Raw genomic sequence first — 6,112 nt, 5'->3', positions numbered from 1 at the left:
ATTCTAGGCATAACAGTCCCACCATGAATTTTTAAACCCGTAATCAAGCTTGATTCAGTAAGGGGGTCTCATCACATTTCATTGAACAATAGTATAGTCCTTATAAAAAATCCGGTGTATTGATAAATTGAAATGCTTAAAGCTTTTGGTAGACAAATATGCGAGAAAACTTTGATGGCGTTATTCTCAGTTGCTGATTTTGGAACATGGGAGAGAACATGAAGGAACGGCAGAGAACATGAAGCAAAAAGAACGTGCTGTGTGGTCAACTGATTTGTTCAAAGTGAACGTATTTCTTTGTGGCTGTTGATCAAGCGTGGAAAAGAACTAAAGGTTCTGATAGTGCTGGACAAAGGCTATTGATTTGGTATCGATTATCGTATAAAATGTATCGCCTAATCTAATTTCAAATGAACCTCAATCATTTTTATCATAAGTGGTGCGCAACAAATTTGATTCTTACTTGTTTTTTATTATTTTAAATAGTGTTTTAAACAACATGTTTGCTTCCTCGTCGAAAACTGCTGCGAACCATACATGTGAGAAACAGGTTGCTTGGTACAGAATCAATTCCAAATCCCACCAGAAACTAATTGTTATGATATTTAGTACGGTTATAGATATATTTATCATAGTCCCATCATTGAAGTTGATTCTACTTTGAATCAGACGAACAAAAATCTTTTTATAATGACGGTGGAGTCAAAATTTTCTCTTGAGTAATTTAACACTCTGAAACGTATTCCTACATTAACAACTCTGGGGATACATCTACATACACATTATTCTCAATAAAGCAATGTTGTTCCTCAAAATTAATCTCGTTGTAATTTCATAAATTTGTCAGACAACCTGGTTTCATGGAATTTTCTAGCACTGTTTTGAAAAGCCACGAAACAATTGAGGGTAGAGATAAAAAAAAGTTAAGTACGGCTTTGCGTCTAGAGAATTCAGCTTAATGTAAGATATATACAAGTGCGAACCGGATAACAGACAGAAAACTTTGGCATGGAATGTAAAGAGTACGAAAATCAGGAAAAATCAGGATCATTTCAGAAAAATCAGGATAAATTGAGAGTTCGTCGAGATATCAGGAAGCGTGCTAAAAATCCTGGGAAATCCTGAAAAATCAGGAAAAATGTGGTGCACTTTGACGCCTCTTTTAACTCGAAAATAATGCGATTTCACGAAAATTCAATGTTCCATCGGAAGAAAATCACCAATATATTATTCACGATTCATCAGTCATCAAGCTAGCGACCAGACGGCAGCGGCCAAAGTAAATAGAATATCAGGTATGTTATATCTCCTGTGTCAAAGAAGAAAAAGAAGCTAATTTCAGAAAAACAAATCAGTTTGTTCGACATCGTAAAGTTTTTCAAATATTGTGCATTATTACTTGTTTGATAAAAAAGGAAAAAGAACACTTGAAACACTTGAAGCTGATCTGCCGAAACAATGGCAGAACTGAAAGTGACGAAGGAATCAGGATATTTTTTCATAGTTTTCCAATAGATAAGTCGTTGAGATGAGAAAAACCGTTGGGATGCATTCAATCGATGGTTTTTGAAATGTCATTTTTTCCTTTTTTATTTTCCTACCACTATTTACTTCGGGCAGTGGCGGCGAGACTTTCGAAATAACATTTCCCGAGGACCGAGAGTTTAGTGCAGTATGACAAGTTGGCTTTTTCTAAGGCTAGATGCGAATGTACTGAGCGGTTTAAAGCCTCTGTGAATCAAATCAAAATATTATTATCACCAATAAGATCGAACGGACACAAAAATTCACACAAGCTTCGCAAAAACATTTAAACATCAAATCGCATGTTATCACTGAGGATAAACCCACCTAACAGTTCGCCAACAGTGTGAAGTTTTTATGGTGATTTTATTCTGCTTTATGCTTAATGCCTGAACTAATTGTCATCAAATCCTCGATTGAAGCCTTGTTCAAGTAAAATAGGAGAAATTATTAAGTTAAAGCCATTATTGTTCGTTAAATGCAGTTTAAAGTCAATTAGAAAACGTTTATCCAACTCCAAAGTGTAGTAGAAACGTCTATTCGACTATATTCTGATTTGATTAGCTCTACTTAGACTGCGATATCGAAGAAGATGCTTTGTCTGCCTGCATAATTTTTTTATACCAAATTTCTATAAATAGAATTAGTTTTTTAGTACCTTGACAGACGCTTGTTAGTGTCTTTTATAGTAACTTGATAAAATTTGTTCAGTATCTGATGAACTTTTGAAAAAAAAAAAATCAAAAATGGCCAATATTCACACATACGACCTTTGCACCTTTGCTTCGTTAGAACACTTAAAAAAGTAATGCCAAGCTGTCGAACCTGTGCTTACAAACACTGGCAGCTCATTTTGGTCGCGTTGTACAAAAGCTGTTTTGCAGTTGAATAAACGTTTCCAAAACGTTTCTCTGGCATATCACCCAGGTAAATATCGATGGTTTAACAAAAGCTTCAATTTGATCTAAATAAGTTTTTATACAACGTATAGTTCAACATATTGTTTTATTGAGCACTCAATACTATCGTTTGACGCTAGGACAGTAGTGTAAACAGTGTACGAATGTACGGTTTCTCTTGCATTTTCATCCCAAGCACAGGTAGTGCGTACAGTAGAAGAAGCGAATTAGGAACATTATTCCCAGTTGAGAAGAGAGATTGAAATGCTGTTTGTACAGTTTGTGGTATGAGCCGAATAAGAAAAAATCACAATTCGACTACTTCTTTTCAGTCCTACATTTTTTCGGTCGAACACTCTCGAATTTCCCAAGTGTAAATCCACTAAATCCCTGCAGGAAGCGTTCTGCCTAGCTCTGCATGTTGTCTAACCCAGATTCCCGATCCATGTGGGTCAACATATAATGTTGGAAACTACATTTTTTTTTGAATAATTAATCTGCAGCTCTATGAACATCTTCACACACCGGCGTTTACCAGATGAAGATTGCGACAATGTATTCTACTTTTTCACGTAGAACTACGGCTTTCATTAAGGGTGCCAAATCAGAAAACAGGTCACGTTTTTATGAAATAAAGTTAACGTTAATAACTATTTTTTTGCCGACAACGGATTTACATACCAAACGAATCGGAAATTCCCTAAGATTTGTTTGATATGCTATACATTACGATCCGACCGTCTGTATATGGTTTATATTGATTAAAATTGGAAGCAATCCCATTTTCCCATACATTTGCTCTGTCCATTTGTGTGCTCTCCCGAACAGAGCTGTCAATAACGAGCAACTTATCGACGAGCAACGAAGGGGAAATCGTAAGATTTAAAGTCTCCGGGAACAAAGGAAAAGAAGAATAATGAAGGGAAATATTTGCCTAGAGTATAAACAGTGGATCTCGCTGAGGCAAATTTTCAGTAAAGTTCTGTATTCAAGGCAATGAACATCGCTTGTTTTTCCTTGTTCTGCGACATCACATTTCTTCGTTTCGGATTGAGCTGAGGACGCGACAAAATTACTCACGCGCTGATGTATCTGGCATTGCAATCATTACATCGTACTGACGCTATTGCATTAAGGTTTTGAGCTACACAATTGTGTGGGGAATCAACAAGCTAGGCTATCGTCGGCTCACCAAGAAAACAAATGTTCTGGAATTTTTGATTTCGCATGACGGTAGCAAAACTCTCTCCACAAAGGATGATAGTTAAACGAGTCTAGACCGGCAATTTCAACAGAAAGGGCTTCTGTTGAGAACAGCGCAAATCGGAGATAAGTGTGTGTATATTTGATTGCTTCAAGCCATCGATATATGGATGTGCGTGCGTGCTTCATTACCCGTACGTAAAAATAGTGCATCTTCGCTACGCTGAAACCCCATTTGTATCTGCTCCCGTGTGCATTGGCCCTGTCACGATGCAACAATTACCTAATTTTTTGATGCTATGATTGGCGATTGTTTGGTAGTGCAAATTATGCAGTGGGAGGGAAATATTTGTGCTAGGATAATTAGTAGTGAATCTCTGCTGAGGCAAATATTCAGTTGACATTGTGCCTAAAAGTGCGATTCGACTAGCAATACTCAATACCATGTAGCATGATATTTAACACTTGCAAATATTGTCATTGTTGTTATTTCCATGCGGTGCAAAAGATACATTGATGTAGTTATGAAATGTGGAATAATGGTGCTGGTGCAACAAGTATATAATAGACTGTAGCCGAGTCTATGTCAATTGCAAAAAAGGCCACCGGAATAGCGTTCGAGATAAATTTTCAATGCATTGACATGAAACAAATTGCGACATGTGATCAGCTAGTGTATTGTTCTGCGAGGGCAAGAACGAATCATCTATCAATTATCGTCAACTGATTCTACGAAAAAAAATCATTTCAGCGCGATCATACCATTCTACTAAACAGTTTGTTCTAAAATTTTACAGCATTATAAAATAATATCCGATGTTATAAACGAGCGTATGATATAAAATAACAGTGTAGCTCTACGTCAACGATGCGGTCGTATCTTGGACACAACCTCCTATAATTTTTAGCAGCCGATAAACGTATCATCTTTTCATGAACATAAAATGTGGTCATTTGAAGATAAAATGTTACCACTTATACATAGACAAATTCCAATTTTCGAGCAAGGCGACGTGTAGAAATTCCATTTGAGATGCTGAAGCCGACTATTTTTTCATTCCATTTTTTATGATTTCAATTCATTCTGTAATCAAATTATCAAAAGTTGCTTTTTTTCAGGACAGGGTCAGGGTGGCTACGAATGCATCGACAATTATTTTTGTGATGTCTGTATTGGGTGTCAAGCGGTTCCTAAGCTGTTCAGTTCAAAGACGACTTTGTATCGTTCTTTATTCGAGAACAAAGATTTTGCATCTTGAGACATTTTTTTTATACGATTTTTTTTATGTAAATCGGTTGCGTGTCTTATGACTACGCCTTTTCATCGGTCTAATCGTAGTTTTTCATCGGTCCTCCACCTTGAGTGCCAATCGACGATGCCAGGGAGGAGACTTCATCTGGTCTCAGCCTATCATACTTCATAACACATAAATCGGGGTACCAGCATGATTTCTATTCCAAAGGAAGACTTAATAAAGATTATTTTCTCGTCAGGTGGTATTGAACTTGGGTCTACTGATGCATGAGACGGAAAGAAACAAAAAGAGGATTTGGAGGGGATCCTAGTTATCAGGCCTAAAAAAATGGGTCGGGGAACTTAGACCAAAGATGCATGTTTATTCCAGATCATTACTCGAGGTCAGTCATTTGAAGTAACCATACAACACTTCGGGTACCCTTTTTTCACCCAAAAATCCCGAACAATGTTGACAGACAATATTTTTGTTATACTTTCATGATTTTAAGACAAAGTTCAAGAAGAAAATATGTTGTGATACTTTCCCACTCTGCTCTGAAAGCTTTTGTAAATTATTCAAAAGACTTAGTAGGGTAATTGATCTTGGTTTGTCCAGTCGAAAATATGATCATGGTTTGCCCACTTTTTTGAATGCTCTAATTCAGCGCTCCTGTGTCAAATAAGGCCTTCGAATGTTTCGAAACATATAAATGAAATTGCCTTTTACATGATTTATAGTAGTTTGATAGTATATTTTTACGAAATCACATGTTTTAAAGGATTATAAAATACACCTTCTATTTGTGTCAATGCGCCCCTTATTCGAGCTAACTTTTAATCGGTCACCAGATGATTATTTGGCACGTATTCAGATCTTTTCTGGATTACAACACTTATAAATATTGTAAACATCATGCTTGCTCACCATTTGTATCGGATTTACATAGCTAAACCATTAAATTAACGCATTTTGATGAACTCAATTCTGATCATGAGTTGTCCAATTCAATAATGTTGTTTTGTCCACATGATTTCTATGGCAACCGCTTGGCGCGCTGCAGTTTGTTTATGTTTGTTTATGGTGTGCTTCGCGCATAGTAGAAGTATGGTTTTTCTGTGTTGATTGTGTTGAGGTGAACACTTCTAAAATGCCCAAGAAAAGGCAATATTCTGAAGAAAGCCTAAATTATGAATGAATCAATATGATGACAGTAAACTCAAGCAATGATAAATGCAACATCTAATTGTG

Source organism: Toxorhynchites rutilus, chromosome 3, assembly GCF_029784135.1.
Source record: "Toxorhynchites rutilus septentrionalis strain SRP chromosome 3, ASM2978413v1, whole genome shotgun sequence".
Lineage (NCBI taxonomy): Eukaryota > Metazoa > Arthropoda > Insecta > Diptera > Culicidae > Toxorhynchites > Toxorhynchites rutilus.
Note: the sequence above shows the minus strand (reverse complement) of the source record.